The sequence below is a fragment of the Phalacrocorax aristotelis genome, chromosome 10, assembly GCF_949628215.1.
Source record: "Phalacrocorax aristotelis chromosome 10, bGulAri2.1, whole genome shotgun sequence".
NCBI classification, from domain to species: domain Eukaryota; kingdom Metazoa; phylum Chordata; class Aves; order Suliformes; family Phalacrocoracidae; genus Phalacrocorax; species Phalacrocorax aristotelis.
The window spans coordinates 4,314,716-4,335,290 of record NC_134285.1 but is presented as its reverse complement, the minus strand read 5'-3'; the positions used below and the strand labels follow the sequence as shown (position 1 = coordinate 4,335,290).

The 20,575-nt window shown below is 45.9% G+C and overlaps 1 long non-coding RNA gene across 2 annotated transcripts in view; it reads right to left on the bottom strand.

Annotated features, from left to right (window-relative positions):
* Positions 1-515: 515 nt before the first annotated feature.
* Positions 516-20,575, bottom strand: part of LOC142062959 (uncharacterized) — a 36,397-nt gene continuing 16,337 nt past the window's right edge. Inside the window, exon 3 of one of the 2 annotated variants that reach the window (XR_012662591.1) lies at positions 516-1,322. This is a non-coding gene — a long non-coding RNA (uncharacterized LOC142062959). Of the gene's footprint in view, positions 1,323-19,583; positions 20,186-20,575 lie in introns of those variants that run through there. The other variant, XR_012662590.1, reaches the window with a different exon arrangement.

The following is a 20,575-nucleotide window of genomic DNA, read 5'->3' as shown; positions in this document are numbered from 1 at the left end:
CACGTTCCGTGGCCTGCAGAGCTCACTGTGCAGTGCTATCAGGTCACATCGCTGCAGAATGTCTCCTTCATTTTTTAAGAAAACATTGAAAAACCTCCTTTACCAGATAATATAACCGTTGTCACGGGATGTGGCTGGATGAACCAGCTGCAGCCCAACCCAGGCTGTCGCAGCGGGGTTGACAGAGTGTGGCGATGTGCTGGAGAACAGCGTGGCCAGGGATGGTACAGGACGGGGCCTGTGCTATGGAAACTGCAATGACATTTCATTAAACTCAGCAAGAGGCATCCTAGCTACTCAGGAAGCAATTTGGCTGAGTTCTAGCCGTTGCCGATCTGTCCATGGGCTGAGTGAGCTTGTAGCTATTTAAGGTTTGCCATTTTGATCTGTATCACTTCATGGTGAGATCCGATTGCTCCCTTTGCAGCTCATTCCTCCTAAGCAGTCAGAACAGACATTTATGCACGTTACACATGAGTGAACAGGTCAGAACCCATTACTTATTTGATGCCTTTCACGTCTTTCTCTAAGATGTTTGTCTGAGAACTGTTTACAATCACCATTCACAGATTCAAGGTTTGAAATAATTAGCTAAAAAAGCCCAGAAAGTATGACTTGCTCCGGATACATTCCTGAGAAGTTAATCACAATTCTCAATATTCAAGACTCAGGCTGGCCACGGTTTCTGTGGTATTATTCTGCTCCTGACAGGACATGCTGAGTTCTTAGAATCAGATTTTCAGGGTGAATAGTCAGTTACAAATTCAAGAGGTGGGTGTAACATGAAGTCTCTAATTTTCACCTCAAAGTGGCTGTTTATCTGAATCTTCCTGCCTGGAAACTCTATCCTAAGTGTATTCACCCGAAACACCCACCACGGCAATGCTTGCAGAGTAACCACATCCCAGACACTCCAGCTGAGGCAAATATAGGAGAGAAATACTTCAAGCTGATAGAGAAGCAGTTGTCTTTTGGGGCAGTTCACATCCACTGAGCAACTGAAACAAGCAAGACTGTGGCACAGTAGTCGTTATCCTCTCTGCTTGTAGCAAACACACAGAATTTATTCATCATTACCATCGAGCCTAGAAACGATTTTAAAATGAAATTTTAATTCCATCACCAACATGGCTGCTTCTTCCGAGGATTCAGTCTGAGGTTTGTCTGCCAAATATCCGCTCCTCTTACTGATGAAATTCGCTGGTCCACCTTGGCAAGAAGGGCGCAGCCAAAGGCGTGACTTGGAATGAGGGCTTCGCTAGATGGTCTTTCCATTTCAGCCTCTTGTCGCTACACTCCAGCAGCTGAGTTCCTAAAACACCCTATAAGGAAACGGAACACAAGGAGAAATCCCCAAGAAACAAAGCATTATCTGATCTCTCCTGAGGGACCAAAGCTTTCCCAATCAGGCTTCCAGCTCTACAGCCTGCTGGACTTATGGGTAAAGAATGTGTTGTCTCTTTTAAAACTTAAGTGCCGGCTCAGGCCCCTTGGACAGCTATGAAAGAGCCTGGCCAGCCCTTGGAAACACACATCTTCCAGGATCACGGGTTTAGCCTGGTAGGTACTTGCTCTGCGTGGTTGCTGGGAAGAGGTGTGGAGTGGAGATCAGCAAGGGTCTTACACATCCATGGGGCAGAAACTGCAAGCAGAGGCCAAAAGAGAGAAGCACAGTGCCTGCAGGTATAAATGAAGATGGTCTGAATTTATATTCACTGTGTTTTATAACAAGTAGACTTGAACCTCCAGGTATTTTAACCTTAAGTTTATTAAATTCCATGTGACACTTGGGAAATGAAATTTCAGAATTTTAGCTCACTCCCAATTGTTGGCATGGCCTTGCACTTCCTTCAACTATGGCTTTTGGGACTAAATTTACGCCTAAGCTTTTAAAATAATATCTTGTCTCTGGGTACCTAAACAACACGGTTGAGGCTGCCATTAGAGGAGCTAAGCACCAGTCTCTCCTACTGATTTCAGACTGAAAGGCCAGAATAAAATAGACTTTTTCTAGGTACTTTCTCTGCCAAAGCCTGGACTGACGACGAGTGGACAACTCTGAAGGTTTAAGTTGTTACGCTGCGCCTCAGTTTCCCCAGCTGTAAAAGGATGGTGAGGCATAAAGAATTTAAAGTTCCTTAATGGTCTGAGACCTGTACCTAAGCGACTGTTTGATGCAAGTACGAACTGTTTTCAGTCATACACATTTATCTTCTGTAGGTGTTTGGTTTAACATGTCATTGATCTGTTTCAGAGACCATGTATTTCAGGGAGGTGACATACAGTGTAGTCCTGAGCCTTCTGTGGAAAGGAGCCACAGAATCAAGTCCCAGAAATACATTGCAAATACGGACATCTAAAACCAGCAAGTCTACAGATTTAACTCTATAGATTGAGGTGGGGAAATGATGGCTGAGCTGTTAGAGTTCCTTATCTCTGCCTGATCAGAAGTGGAAATAGACAGAGGAAAGCTTTTCCTTCCTGCTTTATGGGTGGAATTCATTCCAGATCAGCAGACTGCAATTGATAGTGTTGTGTCACGACCTCCCTGAGCCCTGGAATATGTTTCCAAAGGTGCAGCACTGCTGCCTTGGAGTCCTTGCACACATATTTTTTTAGACCACCAAGGTTTTCAGGAAGATGGTGGGGAAAACGAGATCACCAGAAGGGCCAGCGCTGTCATCGTCTCTAACCAGTGCCAAGCTATTCTGACTTTAGCCCAAGCAGTAGGCTCTAAAACCAGACCCTGCTGGCAAAGAGTCCCCCACCCACCCCAGGGGCTTCTCCCGCTTCCCCAGACTGACTCCTCTAACTCCTGTGCAGACAGCGTGACTCACAAGGCTGGCGGGAAGCATTGCTTGGGGCTGTCATCACAGGGGCTGCAGAGGTGGAAAGGAGAACAGCCCTTGGCCTGGGCAGTGTGTCCACACAGCAAAACAAAGCCACAGCATAGCCCGTGTTCCCTTTAATCTAAGTAATGCATAGCAGTGATGAAATCAGCTTTGCCTCTGTGGGGAGCAACAAGCTGAGCAGGTACTGTAGGTCCCCAGGAGGCACTGTCTTTAGGTAGCTGGACACTGACAAAGTCTACTCACCATCAGCAGTTTGACTGTTGCCTTGACAACATTAAAGCTAGTTCAGATGTGTGGGTGAGGGAAGAAAGACTGCCTGGAGTGTGGGACATAGTCTGATTCCAACATGGAACAGGTCCCAAAAAATGCAAAGCCTTGGGACATGAGTCATGTCCTTGAACTTCCCTGCTCCCTCCTGTGGAATGGCTTTGCCGCAGGTATGGTCTCGGTTTGTGACAAGGGTGAAAACCACCAAGAGCCATGTGAAGTAGATGTGCCACCGCCTCTCCTGGATGACTGTGGTGGGTTTTGATGGCTGAGGACAGAAGCTGATGAACAAGGTCCTCCCTTTCAGGTTCCTCTGAACCCCTTTTACAGCTGTGCCTGTGTTTGTGCTATTTTGTGCACTGCTGTAGCCTCGCATGCCAAGAAGGTTTATGCCCATACTGCACAGGAGGCATCTGCATGGGAGCTGCCTTACTCCAGGGAGGGAGCGAGAAGCTCTGTGGTTGCTCTGACAGCTACTTCATGTGTTTCTCTGGGAACCCAAGGAAACCACCAACACCCTCAGTACTCCCAAAATCCCACTGGCACCCCCCATCCAAGAACTGCCCTCACCAGAACTGGGCCTTAGGGTCTTACAGTGTTCAGGAACAAACGATGGGAGAAAGGCCCTCATTCACAGCCATAGGCAGGTTCCCAGTGGCCCAGCACTGGACAAGGAGGGAGGCTGAAGAGAAAGTGGGAATATTCTCCATATTTCTCCTCAGCTCATCTCTCACTTTCTGGCCCCTCTTAGGAACTACCACCCAGGTTTGGGATGTTTGGCCTGTTCCTTCTGGTGCAGGTTCCTACTGCACTGCAAGGTATTGTTGGTGTGAACAGGACAGCACCACAGGAAATTCCAGGCTTCTTCAACCTCTGCTTTCTCAGCTGTGTGGGAAGCAATGTTCCCCTTCTTTCCTTCTAGTTTTACCTTCTGCCTAGAAGAGAAGCCAAGATGTCTGACAGTTATAAGGAAGAGTGTGTGGATGATGCTGACCCCATGCAGTTCCTGGCTCCTCCTAAGAAAGAGAAAACAGAGGCCACGAACAAGCCCTGTGACGTCAAGACATCCTGCTGCGTGAAGGATGAAAAAGGGTGTTTCCTTGCTGGGGAGATCCAGTCTGAAAAGGATGACAAAGTCGTGGTGAAGATGGTAATCAACCAGCTAAGCTCTACTTTATGGGCTCAACAGGAAAGTAGTAGCCTACTGCCCCCAGAGGAAGTGTAGGAAGTGCAACCACGGATGAGTCCAGACCTATTTTGCTCTGTGGGTCAGCCGATTTGGAGGACTCCTTTCCTGAGGCCACCAGCCAGGGGCAGTAGTAGCTAGAACAAAGCTTGAAGTGGAAGCATGTCCAAAAGAGTGTCTTCCCATGTGGTCCATGGAGACCTATCTGGGATAACACCACCTTCTTCCTGTTCGCCAACACTGCAGACCATCAGGGTGAAGAATGTCCAGCAGATGGATGGAACGGTAGATGATGAACCCGCCCAAGTTCAACAAGACATGACAGACGTGACCTTCTTGAACAAGGCCAGTGTCCTGGACAGCCTATGTCAGCACTATGCCCACATGAGGTTCTATGATTTGAAAGGGCAGAGGGGAATAGCAAAGCAGCATGGGGTAATGGCAGGACAGGAACTGGTCCTGACTCAGAGGGCCAGCCTGTGCTGCTGTAAATTGGGTGTGTGTGTGACTTAAACCTTGCAATGTTAGCTCATGTCCAAGCCCCTGCCTGTCTGTTACTTGTTAAAAGCAAACGGCAAAGCACCAGGACGTTTGAGTTCTTTGCCTTGCTCTGCCCTGTCTTCAAACGAATTCCCTGCATTTCTTTTTTCCCATTCATAAAACTGAGGGTAATATTGATCTGTGCTGCAATGAATCTACCCTCACACAGAGCTCTGGGGGCTTGCAGGTGGTCTGGAAACTGAAATAAATAGCAGTGGGAGGAATAATCACAGTGTTTGCAGAGAGCATGGAGATTCTTGAGAGAACAGCGCTGTAGAGCAGCCTCAGGGATCCTCGGCCAGGTGGGATTTCCCAGCACTTTATTTCCTGCCACCTGCTAAAATGAAACATAGTAAAAAGTGTTTTATCTAGGTGAAACATTGTGAAGAGCAAGTTGTCCACATAATAAAAGAGACATAAGCATCAATAATCAGGGAGGGAGACCTGGTCTTTTTTCTTATGACAGCAAAGAAGTATGTTGTTAGGTAGCAAATAGAAAGAAGCCCTCCATGCTCATGGCTGCTTCAGCATCGCAGAGGTATTGCAGCTTCTGAGGCTGAGCGCAGTGGCTTCTCTTCTCTTCTCTTCTCATCTCTCTTCTCTTCTCTTACTCTTCTCTTCTCTTCTCTCTCTTCTCTTCTCTTCTCTTCTCTTCTCTCTTCTCTTCTCTTCTCTTCTCTTCTCTTCTCTTCTCCTCTTCTCTTCTCTTCTCCTCTTCTCTTCTCTTCTCTTCTCTTCTCTCTCTTCTCTCTCTTCTCTTCTCTTCTCTTCTCTTCTCTTCTCTTCTCTTCTCTTCTCTTCTCTTCTCTTCTTCTCTTCTCTCTCTCCTCTCCTCTCCTCTCCTCTCCTCTCCTCTCCTCTCCTCTCCTCTCCTCTCCTCTCCTCTCCTCTCCTCTCCTCTTCTCTTCTCTCCTCTCCTCTCCTCTCCTCTCCTCTCCTCTCCTCTCCTCTCCTCTCCTCCTCTCTCTCTCCTCTTCCTCTCCTCTCCTCTCCTCTCCTCTCCTCTCCATCCTCTCCTCTCTCTCCTCTTCTCTTTTCTCTCCTCTCTCCTCTCCTCACCTCCTCTCCTCTCCTCTCCTCTCCTCTCCTCTCCTCTCCTCTCCTCTCCTCTCTCTTCTCTTTTCTCTCCTCTCCTCTCCTCTCCTCTCCTCTCCTCTCCTCTCTCTCCTCTCCTCTCCTCTCCTCTCCTCTCTCTCCTCTCCTCTCCTCTCCTCTCCTCTTCTCTCCTCTCCTCTCCTCTCCTCTCCTCTCCTCTCCTCTCCTCTCCTCTCTCTCCTCTCCTCTCCTCTCCTCTTCTCTTTTCTCTCCTCTCCTCTCCTCTCTCTCCTCTCCTCTCCTCTCCTCTCCTCTCCTCTCCTCTCCTCTCCTCTCCTTCCTCTCTCCTCTCCTCTCCTCTCTCTCCTCTCCTCTCCTCTCTCTCCTCTTTTCTCTCCTCTCCTCTCCTCTCCTCCTCTCCTCTCCTCTCCTCTCCTCTCCTCTCCTCTCCTCTCCTCTCCTCTCCTCTCCTCTCTCTTCTCTCTCTCCCCCCACGTCCCCTATGACTGTACTATGGGGGTGAGTAAAACAATTCAGAATTTAAAGGCATAAATAGCAGCTACCTTTGGCCTTGCAGCAAAAATCCTGTTATTCTAGCCTTGTGGGATTCCTTCAGTGGCTTCCTATTTCTCGTTCCAGCTTCCTCACCACCAGAGCTCTGGATTATCATGTCCAAGCTTGCACCTCTGCGCTGTTTCCTCCTCCACAACTTCTCCCCCCGAGGCTGTCCCTACCCTGCACACATTCCTAGCCTGTCTTATGCTGCCCTCTATCCTTGGAATAACCTTCCTCTTCCTACAGGCAATAAACCTCACTCCTCTTTCCTAGCTTTCTGCCTGCCAGCGTTGCCCTATCATTCCCCCGTGGCTCTCTCAGTCCTGGACATCCCAAAACTCTTTCTGGAAGACCAAAGTACTAAGTACCTAAAACTGCCTTACACTTTGCATTTGGTGTTGCGTCTTGGGTCTGGGGAGATTAAGCAGACTCCTGCCTGCCCCAAATCCACCAGGCTGGGCCTCTGAGGAGAGCCTTGGGTAGGACTGAACATGAAAAGTAATTACTGCTCAGAGCAGTAATTCAGCTTTCTGTGGGAGCTGACCATAGGAAATGAATTTAGCAGGTTGCTTTGGATTGTAAGGGGTAGTTGTGCTCCGGGCCTGTGTCTTCAGTGTTGAACATCCTGATGATGCTGACTTCTGTCTTCTTTTTGTAGGGATCTCTGAAGATCAAATCATCTGGGTGAATCCTGCTCTGGACACCCTGGAGATGCTAAAACTACAGGGAAGTAGTTTTGTAAGTACTCATTTTCAATGTACTAGCCCTTCTTTAGATTTCACTGATAGGTCCCTGGTAGGTCATATGAAAAAGTTCCCTCAGAAGAAATAAAAACAAAAATTATTTTTAAATGCTTCCTCAAGAACTGAATTAGTTGATATTTACTAACATTTCAGATGAAACATTATTGGTTCCCATTTTCTTGAACTAAGTTCGTCAGTCGATTTTGTTTTGACTTCATATTTTTATACGTCAAAAGAAAAAAATAGTTTTGATCGACCCCAAAGCAATGCCCTTTCAGCTGCTTACTTCTGCAAAGATTCAAAATGCTTTCATTTTTTTCAGATTATTTTTAATTTTGAAATTGTCAGTGAGAATGTAAAACATTGGGGTTTTCATCTAAAGTCTCATTCCTCTGTTTCTGTGTGCTACATACTTCTGCCATATGCTGCAGAGAAAGGAGGATTTCTTTAAGCTCTAATACAGAATCCAAGAAGAAAGAGGTTTTTTATAGATCTGATCTTTGAAAAGATTAAATTTCCTCTCACTGACTTGCAAATTTGTCCCTACAGGCAATGCTGTCTATCCCTGATGAACGCTCAGAACCTCTCAGCTACTTTCTGTTTTCCTACAGATATTGCAATCTTGATTAACAGACTCATCTTTTATTTTCTCATCCAGGGCAAATTTATCTGAATTCAGTTTGGTAGCACAGGCAAGCTGGCTGGGACTGACACTGAGAGCTGTAAGTAAGCACATAACTCTTCATATTAATTTTGCTTTGGACTTTTTCTTGTGTTGAATGGACCCTGTTCCAAATACCTCAGACACGTACAAATCTGAAATGAACTCTCTTAACTCAAGGGATCCGCACTGCTGTAAATGAAACCAAAATCTGCCCCTACTTCCACAATGAAGTTGCTTGCTATAGACGATGACAAATTTATTTCTTCTTTCTTTAGTTGCCTATGAGACTCTGCGTGAACACATAAAAGACACAATGCCTCCCCCAAAAGCTGTACACTTTTCATTATATTGCAACCATTACTCATATTCATCAGTACAACACTATAATTGTCTTGCAACCAAGACCCTAAAAATAGCTATCCAGGGAAGGTGCATTGTTCCTTGTTTGCACACGTGCATCCAAGACTAAATTGAGAACCACAAATCCCAGCTCTCAATGTAAAAAGACCCCACCATGTTTCCTGACTAAAGCCCTTTAGCATACAGAAAAAGGAGAGAGGAAACATATGGACCGGTTATTCTTTAATGTGGGATTGTCTGCATCCCTCCTACTTTCAACTCATCCCAGATTTGCATCACACCCAGAGACCATATGCTGCATTTGCCTCCCTGGACAGCAGGCCAAAGCAAGTTCCAGGTTGCTCACTGGCAGGTTGCAGCTTCTTCCAGCCTGGCCTGGAGAGCAAGGCCAGACCTTCACTGTGCAAGCAGCAGCACTGGCTCAAGGACCTTCTGCACCCTCACTGGAGCTCTGCAGGCAAAAGAGGTTGTAGGAGTGCTCCCTGAAGTCACCTGGACTAACAAAAATTGACAATAAAGGTGGTTTGAGTCAACACAAATTTGTCCGAAGAACTCACATGACACTGTTTGCCAGCAGAACTATATGGACAGAAGACTTCAGCTGAGAGGCAAGGATGAAAAACGCCCAGCTAGGACTTCTGGCAAGGTCTGGTGATTTGGTACAGATGAATGAATTGATACAGTGAGGTCTAGAGGAGGATGGTTTTTGTGGAGACCAGAAGCCAAACTAAGCATGTTAGTGCCTAACAGAAGGTTGGGACAGAGTGATTACAAGGTAGAAAACATTGTTTCCAGAGATCTTCTCAGAAAGAAAGGGTAGTATAAGGACACGTTTCACAGGTCAATCTTACAAACCACATCCTGGCAATTCAGAGCATGCTTAGAAGCAGGATGAGTTAGTCTGGAGATCTGTTCCTGAACCCAGCACTGACATAACTGGACAAGTGATGGCATCTTTTGCCTCCATTTCACTGGCTGCCAACATAGATAGCTGTACTAAAACTTGTGCCAGTGAGAATGTTGGGGAGCTTAAAAGCATGCTCTGAGAGCATCGCTGAAGTATACTATGGTTCTTGCTGCACTCACAGGACTTCCAAAGGACATTGCTGAAATGCTGGTTTCACTGATATCAAAAGCAAAATTCTCACCGACATGACATAGGGCCATGATTTTTCATTCTCTGGCTGCTACCTACACCTGGATGTGTTTCCCTCTGTGTTCCAGGTCTGGATAAGTCATGTGGCATTTCCCAGGAGGTAGCTAAGAGATATTATCATATTTTCCATCAGATTCTCTCCAAGGAGAAACCTGAACTTACTGGTATGGCACTTTGTGTGAGTTATTCACTCCCTTTAATGCACACATCCCCCCTCGATCCTCTGTTTCTAGAATAAGAAACCTACTCACCAGAACTGTACTTGGCTAGAGATTGAAATAGGTTCTCTGCAGTGGGGGTTTGATACTAATTATCCAGGAAGAAGAGGATTGCAAGTGACTTCTCCTTAGGGAGGCCAGAGTGAGAAAAGAAAGCTGTCTTCCCTTATCTTGATCAATGCATGGTGAGGTCCTGCTTGATCTGGCAGGGCTGCCACTAAGGTAAAAATGATCATTTTCAAACTGAAGTGTTGAGCTGATTCATGTCAATTGCTTACATCTCCTCAAGACAGGAAAGACAGCCAGGACAAATCTTTCAATACTGTTGAAAAGGTTTGGGTGTTCAATCCTGCTTACTTTGACGCGGCTGCTATGTCAAAATCTCCTAGGTAGCCTAAGCAACCCATCCCTTAACAGGTCTTTTTTCTTAAGTGAGATTCTCAAAACATGCTCAGGAATTGAAACCTAGAAGAACCGTCAGGCTTCAGTCAAAAAGGTCACGTTATGCCTTGATTGTACTGATGGCAATGGGTGTAATCACCCCTTGGTCTGTCTCTTGCTGCAGAAGCTGCTTCTTGTGCCCAATCCTAATCATTACCAGTGGGTGCATCAAGGTGCGATCAAGGCAGACAACGTGGATGGTGGGGAAGTGCAGCTTCTCACTAATGTAAGTCTGGAGAAACATTAGTGAAACTGAAAATACAGCAAACAGGATGCTGCCCCCATGGCCTAAGTTTCCCCTAGGAATAAAACTCAGCTTCTTCACCCTGAGGATAGGTAAGCTACTGGAAGAGCAGCTAGGGATAGCCTAAAGATTTGTTCAACTGTCTGTGAGCTGAAGCCTGAATGTAAAAGATCTGCTCCAGAGCAAGTGAGCTTGACATAGGAGTTTCTGGTTAACATTCAAAGGCCTGGAGTTTGCAGGACTTCAGACAAGCTGGTTATATGGTTTGTTTGAAGCCTGAAAACTGACAGATCTGAAAGCTGTGGTAGACACCATGGGTTAAAACCTGTTCATCCCGCATACACGTGTAATCTCAAGGAGCAGCTTCTGTAAGAGGACGACTTGACTCTTTGTTGGTTTTGGACACATATTTTCCTTTTTTATATAATTTTGAAGAGTATCTGTTACTGAAAAGAGCTTATTGGGAATGTCCGCCGGCTCCCGAGACTATTATTGTAAGCAGGACCTGAGCTACAGAGAGATCAAAGAGTCTCCAGCTGCTGAACTTACAGTGCCCCTTCCAGCAGCTGTTGGTATTTTACAGCTTCCAGGATTTATACGTTGCAAACAAGCCTTTTGTACAAAGCAGATATGATTTTCATAGCCACTAAGACAGGCAGTCCCAAATCATGGCTCACGAGTAACACACTGCAAGATTCTCTGGCATGCTCAGAGTCGCTCGCTCTCCATTCCCTGGGCATGCTGTGAGACCAAAGCACAATGTTCCCAGCAGAGCAACACTTCCTCCTTATCTGTGCTAGCTGAGATGTGGGATAATTGCTATAAGGGGATGTTGCTGCTCATGTCCTGCTGATTTTAAAAAGCATGGTGAAGAGTGGAATGAGCTGATATCCCAGATGATATGTTGCATTTTGCTCATGGTATCAGAGACACTTAGAACAACTGCTCTCAAAGCACGTGGTTCTGAGCTAGCATAAATCAGTATACGAAACAAAAGCAGAGCGCTGGTTTTCAGCAACATCAAACTACTCTGTCCCATACTAGTCTGAAGGGACCTGGCTGGTCAAATTTCAATGGGCTGGAAAATTATTTTAGATGGTTAGGACTATGGGCTGGCTTCCAGCTTATGGTGCAGATTAAGAATTCCCTTGTGTGGGTCTGTGTCCCTTCTGCCAGGTGGCCTTTGATGTCCTGGGCTCCAGTCCAGAGGAGGGGATCTGTGTTTACAAGCTGACTAGGGGTATTGTGCACTTGGGCACTGTGAAGTTCAAGCAGAAGCCAAGAGACGAGCAGACAGAGGTGGAGAACATGGAGGTAGGCTGAGATCTTACGCCTGGTGACAGCAAACCAGGGCAAAACCAGCATGCTAAGAGCTCAGCCAGTTCGTTAAGATTGAAAAGGCTGCTAAAACCAGACTCTTGTTTCCAGGGAATATAAAATGACCTTAAACAACACATTGATTTTTTTTTAAATGAACAGATGTGCTATTGAGAGTCAGAGCTGGCATTCACAGCTGCCACAGGGCAGCAGGCCTAGCCAGATGGCTGAGTTGTCAGCTAAGGACTTGATCCTTCTTTGTTGAACAGCCCTGCTTTGCAGGTGTTTTTGGAGCCATGGTGGAGCAAAAAGGCACATACCTCCCAGAGCATATGGAAGCCCAGACACCTTGTTTGAGTTGTGTATTATTGCCTCTGCTCCATCCAGCAAGCTTTGCTGAATGGTGTGCGTGGAAGGGACAGAGCTGAGACCTGCTTCCCTTCTGTCCTTCCCAGTGAGCTCCCAGCAGGGCTGGAGAGCTCGCCTGCCCCTGGAAGCAGAGCCTGTAACCATTTTTCTGAGTATGCAGCAAGGGGAAGGGGACAATAAGTGACTTTTTTTTCCTGTTACTCAGGTTAACATGTTAATCTTCCCTCCCATAGTGGCTGTCAAAGTTACTCAGCTCATGGGTTTGAAGTCTGGAGAGCTCCAGAGGAGACATCAACAGGTGCAGGGTGAAAGCAGGGAACAGGCTGGAGCAGAAAGGCGCCCTCTTAGCGCTACAGTGCCAGAACTAGGGATTTGGCCAGCATGTGCATGTTACCCAAGGCCACTGATGGCCATTGAAGGCTGCCATTAGAACAACCACCTGAGCAAATCACCCAGCATCCTCAAGCCCAAGGGAGGGCAAGGCAAAGGGGAAGAAGCTCACTTTGAGCGCTGCGGTGCATTATGTTGGCACAGTAAGTGAAGACCAGTGCTGTTTCTGCCATACCCCTGTCTCAAACGCTGAGTAAGCTGGAACACGCACTTAGCGAGGTCGAACATGAGGCCAAGACGTAGAGGCCAAGCCCTCTGCAAGAACAGATCCCATCAAATTTCCATAGGTTTTAACATAGAGCAATAATGGGAAAAGTACTTTGCTGGTGCGAATTCATGTGATTCTGTTGCCTTAAAGAAGCATTGCAGCCAGAGATCAGCTCTGCTGCACAGAAATGTGCATCTCAGAAAGCTTTTCCAGTAACAATTAATTGAAAACACTGCTTGTGCAAACGTCTGACCAGTGACGCAACAGTTGAGCATTTTAATGTACATAGAACAGCAAGGCTGTTTAATGACTCTTCAACATGTTGCCACTGGCCTTGATTAAAAATATAATCCTTATAGATATTCTGAAAAGGAACAAAACCCCAAAAACTCAAGCTAAGCTTGTTTCTATTAACACAAAGCTGTAGGAAAGCTACCCAAAGGCACATCAGCCAAAGGATTAAATTAATTTTTGCTTCTGTTGCTTGTGTGTTGCTGGAAGAGCCAGAGTCCTGCAGTTCGCTGCAGCTTTTCTAGCCTTTCCTGGAGTATGTGACTTGCCTCTCTGCTGTGCTGTCAAGCAGCCATGCTAATGCTTAGCAGCGGGAACAGTATTTAAGCATATTATCAAACTCCACCAGTTATTCATATACTCCACTGCACAGACATCCTGACAGAACATGATCAGAGCCTGAATCACAGGCCTTTTGCTCTATCTTTTTTACACTCAGCAACTATTTCCTTTCTTTGCTCCCAAGCAGATTTTTGAAAGTGACATTTGACTGTGCCAAAATATGTTCTGATTGTGCTTGGTTATACTGGTCTATAACCCACATTGTCCCCTCTGTCAGCGTATCAAAGTATGAGCCTAAAAGGTAAAAATATAATCTTTCCACAACATCCTTTCCTTTCGCAGTCCTGCAGAATCCTTTATTCAGGGCAAACTGGTTTTCCATGGTAAGGGCCCCCCATGAGTTCTGAGACTCCAGGGAGTGCATTAACGCTATTCCCATGACAGCATTAACTCACTTCCTTTCCCTGTACCCACAGAGGATTTCTCCCTCTCTCTATACAGATTAAAAATCAGAAATCTGCTTTCTCATGCACTGCTACTGGGCTATTCTCTCGCTGTATCTGCACCGGTCATGCCGTTTCTCCCCTGCTCCTTTCTGGGTGTGAAATAGAAGTGGTGGCTGGGTGGCTACAGAAGAACGAGGGTCCCCTGAATCAAGCAGTGGTGGGTTTGCTCCAGAAATGCAGCATGCCCCTACTCCAGGTCCTCTTTAAAGAGGAGGATGCTGCAGGTAGACTGAACATTATGCAGTACAATCAATACTGCCAGCTCAATGTGTCGGCAAGCAAATGCCATCTGTTCTGGTGCCCAGTGCTTCCCCATCATTCTTTTGTGGAAAGGATTAAGCCTGTCATTGTAACACTCACTTCATCCAAGTAACTGCTTGTGTCTGCCTCTGCATACTTCTCGTCCATGCTGAAAGACAATCTAGCTCTGTCCTTGAAAATTCTGCCCCTCCAGCACTGAGAGGGGCAGACGGTACACACTCTGTTCACTTTGCTCAGTGAAGGCACTACCAAGCGCTGCTGCAGAAACATGGTTGCACAGATGGAAGCGTGAGTGCAATCCCGGCTTAATGACAGGCTACGTAATCCCCTCCTGGCAGTCAGTGCCCTTCTGCTGCCCAGGCAAATGTCAGGTTTCTATCAACCAGAAAATCTTGCTGCCTACTAGGATTGTCATCAGCCCAGCCCAGGACTCTGCAGTTGAAAAGTGAATGGGAAACAGTTTAGGAAACTGCCTTTCAGATTTCAAGCTATCAAATAGACAGGGTCAGACCTTATTTCCACGTCCTGCATGTGCAACTCCATCTCAGCCTATGCTAAACTGGTAAAGCAGCACCAGGGTAAGAGAGGGGAGGCTGACTTAGAGTGCAAAAAATTGTGTATGCCAACATACTGTGAATGCAACTTCTCTTCTTTTCCAAGGACTATGTTCACTTCTGGTTTGAGGATTTCTTTAGAGCAGTAGTAAACAATGAAAGAACAACCTCTAAACCAAAGCAGAATGCAGGTAAAATGATGCATATTTTTATTTGGTTATATTTTATCCAGACAGCACTGAACCGCTAACTTAGGTCAGCTAAGACAGATTTATGTTGGAGGCTACAGTATACTACTTCAGTGTGACTCCTTTTCAAGAGCATCTCTCACATATTCTGTGCAATAATATTGATTTTAGCTGGTGGCAGCAAGAGGCAGGAAAGAGGGTCGTCTTTTGTGACTGCCTCCAACTTCTACAGGGCAAGCAATCATCCATGCCGTTGTATTTAAACTGCCATCACTGCCTTTGTATTCCAGCAGCCGCTCAGTCTCCCTAGCTTATCTTCAGCCCTGCCCAAGGCTGGCTAATGCTATTACCCTGATTTTACCAATGCAGAACTAAAAGAGAGAAGGGTGGCATTCAGTTACAGAAACTGCGGCATCTAGTGTCATTGGTGTCATTTAAAATGCTCTTGGGTATCTGCGATATCCGCAAGGGGCAAAAAGATACAATACAGGCCTTAGAAGAGACCTGTGCTCTTCTGGAGCAGTGGTTGGTGATACATGAATGCATCTAAAATGTCTGAAGCCCCTCTAAGAGACTTGCAGGGTCACACAGGAAGGATATGGCAGAGAGGAGAATTACATCCCAGTCTCTTGAGATGCAGGCTGGCATGCGGAGGATGTGGTACACCCTTCTGAGGCCGGTGTCACAGTACTTACATTAGCTGTCACAAATGCTAGAAGTGGGACAAGAAAGGACTAAAGAAGCCTGTTAACATTTTGGCTTGAAAGTCACAAATGGAGAGGGGAAATACATTATGGGGAAAGTCCTGTGTAACTATTTCTATGGTATCCACAGCTGAATGCCAGCTGATACAGTCATGGATAAGTTCAATCCAGTCCTTTCAGACATCCTTGTTTGCTTTTGTTATGCACCACGCTGCCATTTCACCCACCTGTGATCACTGACAGCCACGCAGGAGTTTTCACGTAAGCCTAAATGAGGTCACTGCGTGCTGCCTGTCCTCTGTAGCATGCTTCTGTCTCTAGGGGCTGGTCCACCCAGCAAATAAAAGCCAATCACTGTTATCAGTTCATGGAGCTATTCCTCTAGGCTTGCTGGTGGCAAGCAGGACTTTCATTGTTAACTCTTCGTATGATGGAAATCCCTGAAGGAACAGTTATATAACGCTATAAGCCAGAGCCATGAAACATTTACTTGACACCATTACAGGTTCACACCATGACCAAGGTTGCTTCCATGCACATAAGCTTGTTCTCCTTGGCCACGCAGGACCAGGCTCACTTCCTACCTTGTTGTGCGGGGTTTTTTTTTGTTTGTTTGTTTCCAGCTGTGAAATGCAAATTACTTTAAAAACGAGGTGGTTTTCTCTCTCCAGCCTTGGTAACTCCTGTTGGTTTTTTCACTCCATTCCTCTTTGCCTCGTTCCAGGAGCAGGTGATGACCACTTTGCACGGCACATCACTGCATTTCATCCACTGCATCATTCCAAATTAATTCGAACAGTCTGGCAGGTGTCTGCAGCACTGCAGAGCAATCCTCAGGCAAAGCCACACAGTGCCTTCAGCACAAGCTGTGGCTGGCTGAACAGCAGATCTTTATTCAGGAATGAAAGAAGTTGGGTCATCACAGACTACCTTGTACCCCTTCAAGGGAATGTTAGTCTGGGAGATGCTTCTAAGTGCCAGGGCTAGAGACAGGATGTCTAATAAGCCTCTCATTTCATGAGAGAAGCACAAAGAATTAGGAAATGCACAACCTGGAGCTAGACAAATTGGCACCACCATTTATGAGGCTGCATTGCCTCCTGCAATGTTTTTTTTGTAGGGTCAACCACAGAAAAAAGTGAGTTGCAGAGGGGAAGAGCAATGTAAGTTTTCACCTATGATACATAAAGTGGAAGGGCAAGTAAAGGAAAGCAGTGAACAGCAAACAAATCTGCTATGAACAGGCAGTTACTCATGTTGTTTGAATTCCAATGCTATTACTGAATGTACATCTTCCACTTCTGGATGATGGAGGTATGCATCCTGTGCAGTGATCTTGTCCATGAGAAATCTGAGAGAGTGGGTAGGTATGAATACCTACCTCTAACTCTTCTGCATCCCCCTCCAAGAACTTGACTTTGCACAGATGGGTAGAAACATCCACGAGCATCCTTGCCACCAGTATTTCAGTGCCATGCCCATGGGGCTAGGAAGCTAAACCAGAGAAGATCTTAAGCAGTGATTAGCCTTTCTGCACTACCGCTAGCTGTAGCTCTTATATCATTATACCTGTCTTTCTCATTTTAGATACAAAAGCCTGAAACCCAGCACAACCCCTCCAGGGTTTGTGGACAATAAGAAGGCATCAGAGTTGCTGCTTGGCTCTACTGACCTGGCGGGGAAAGAGTACAGAATTGGATATAAACAGGGACTGTTTACTCCTACCAAATGAAGCTAAATAAATTGATGGCAGTTATGACTCAGCATGCCTTTGGTGTAGATATAGCCTCAGAGTTAAGAGTTTCTACAGCAACCCACTTCTGCATGCATATAATGTTCTCCCTTACACATGCTCCCAAACCTGACTTTTAATCAGACAGTCCAGTTAATATAATGCAAATGAAGTGCACCTTAAGCTATGCAATAAATCTCACTTGCTCTTTACTATTCCTTAGTCAGGCAAAATTCCTACTAACTGATCATTTATCCAATTTAAGACTGGAAAGGAAAATGGAGAGAGGCTGTTGTAGCTATCTAATATTAGCAGCATATATCATTAATTTTGCATATAAGTTTTTGTCGTAACATAATTGAAGTAGCTATTGTAACAGCCACACAAAAGGGAGTTCTTTGCACAAATCTAAAATCTGCATTCCCCCACTTTTATAATTACACAATAGTCATCACTCCTCCAGCCCATTCTATCCTTGAATTTCAACTTAGGAATGGAGGTTAAAGGGGGCCAGACACTGCCCCGATCTTACTTTTAAAGACAGCAGCCACAAGATCACTAGTATTTTTTCATTGTCACTGCATCTACTTAGTGTGTTTCCTGGCACAGGAGAGCACAAGATATATTTGGGTTTCATCATGGAAAAGACTTTCACTCCTGCTTTAATAAATGCCACTAAGCCAGATCTTACAATGATTCTGACATTATTTTTTATAGCTAGACACCCTGGGGACAGAAATGGCTAAAGAACTCTGGGAAAATGTGTGCTAAAGGTGAACGGAATCCAATTCCTAAACATTAGTCGTCCGTTCCCATAACCTCCCCAAACATTAGCCTTTTTGTAAATGTAAGCAGAGAAGAGACAAGATCACAATAAAATAAATAGACATGTAAAGACCAAAGAAGCAAAATATCCTCATTTCTGTGTGTTAATACGCAGCAAGCCCAGAGTTACATAGTCCTGAAGGCTACCTAGAACTCCAGGTTCCAACGGTCTCCTGTCTTCCAACATATTTTTCTGTGCTGGGATCCTGGCCACACTGGATGACATGAGAAAGGAACTTCAGGCAAAGATCATGACCATGCCACAATGCCACGCTCACGGCTTCCTCATGAGGATTGAGTAGAAAAAGGTGCTGTAAAGAAGCTATCCTTGGGGAAAAAACTAGAAACTGTTCTGTGAATCCAAGGTGGTCTTAGAAACAACCACTAACGTAATTCATTTACCAGCAAGAACCATGAAATGAAACTGGGACTTCCGAGTTCCGCATCCCAGTACACCCTAGCAAAGCAATAACGCTCTCCTGATTTTTCCACAAGGCTCCATGCAGTAGGACAACATTGCAGCTGGACAACTGGGTAGCTCTGTTACCTCCTGTGCATCCACTCCAAAGTCCAACAGCTCTCTGTAATTTGGTAGTGAGCCTTATCCCTGTCCAGAAACCCTAACTCACATGGCGATGCAGTGAGTCTCCTGGAACTCAACCACAAGACATAGGTTTATGAGTCACAAGTGTTTTGGGTTCAATCTGTGCACTTTTTCTGCAAAGCATCAAGGCCTCCTCCATTTGACTGAGACTACACACCAACTCCAGCATTCTGCTGCGTACAATTGAGTGTGAACACTTTGAGTTGCCCTGCATACCTTGCCTGGAAACAGAATTGTTTCTAAGCCACAGGTGTTCTGTGTGCTACGGGCTAGGCCTGACGGCAATTCAGAGGACTGGCCAGAAGTTTCTGCAGCTCCTTTTCTGGGGAGGGTGGAAATCATACAGTAGGATGAGGAAAATACTCTGAGGTTGTCCTGTTCTGCAGAATTGAACAGTGGAAATTACAGGCACTGAGAACCTTGGGATGTCTGGGCAGGACAGATAAGGGCTGGCAGAAAAAATAACGGCCATGTTCACTTGAGTAAAGACACTGAGAAAGCTAGTGACTTTCTTGTTAATAGGGCAAGGGGACTAAATGATTTATTTCCAAGTCAATGACAGAAAATGGAGACAGCCCTGAAACCTGAGTCTAAGTCTGCTACATCCAGGGAGTGGAAAGAGAGTGTCTTAGAAATACAAGACCTGACTTCCCACTTCTAAAAACAGAATAGAGAGAGGTGGTGAGGTTGTGAGCATGGGAATACAAGATTTCACTATTCATTAACATTTAAAAGCTGAAACAAAGCTGTTTGGTTCAATTCTCTTAAGCAGGACCACACCGTCAGCATGAAGGGGCAGTTCCAGCTCAGACTCCCCTCACTTTGTCCCAGGATGGTTAATTCAGTTGGTTGCTGGTAAGGGAGGGAAGAAAGTGTTGATCAAGATACTCAAGCTTAAGTGAAACTGTGGTTTCACTTTAAGTGAAACCCTGGCTGGATACGAGGAGCCCACCAAAGCTGCTCCATGACTCCCCTCCTCAGCTGGACAGGGAGAAAAAAATATAACGAAAGGCTTGTGGGTGGAGATAAGTGCAGGGAGAGATCACTCACCAAATACCGTCACAGGCAAAACAGACTTGACTTGGGGAAAAAATTAATTTAATTTATTACCAATCAAATCAGAGTGGGATAATGAGAAATAAAACGAAATCTTAGAAAACACCTTCCCCCCACCCCTCCCTTCTTCTTGGGCCTAGATTCACTCCTGATTTTCTCTACTGCCCCCCTGAAGCAGCACAGGGGGATGGGGAATGGGGGTTGTGGTCAGTTCATCACATGTCGTCTCTGCCACTCCTTCTCCTTCACACGCTTTCTGTGCTCCAGCGTGAGGTCCCTTCCACAAGACTCAGATGTCCATGAACTTCTCCAACATAAGTCCTTTCCACAGGCTACAGCTCCTCCCAAACTGCTCCAGCGTGGGTCCCTTCCATGGGATGCAGTCTTTCAGGAACAGGCTGCTCCAGCGTGGGTCCCCCGCAGGGTCACAAGTCCTGCCAGCAAACCTGCTCCAGCGTGGGCTCTTCTCTCCACAGGTCCTGCCAGGAGCCTGCTCCAGCATGGGCTTCCCACAGGGTCACAGCCTCCTTCGGGCCCCACCTGCTCTGGTGTGAGGTCCTCCATGAGCTGCAGGGAGACAGCCTGCCTCACCATAGTTTCCTCCACGGGCTGCAGGGGAATCTCCAGTCTGTTTGGACTGGAATGAATCTAGATCATTATAAGAATCATTCTTCATTTATATCAGAATACAGAATCTGGAATACAGTCCTGATTTCTATGCTGGCACACAGACCTACTGTGCACCACAACAACCTTTTGTAAGAGTTGTATTACTCACACTATAGTTATGGAACCCTCTGTACTAAACAAGCATTTCAGGAAACACCAGACCTCCCACTGGTATGCAAAATATACTAGGATCTGATAATAAAAGGACCACCTCAGGGCTTTCAGGGAACATTATAATAGAAAAAGCTTGTTTGGGGAACCTCATTGCTTGAACTCCTTACTTCTAGGTGAAGCCTTTGCTGAAGGTAGCCCAACAGGAGAAGAAAATGTAACTGAAGTAATTGGAGCTGAGAAGCAT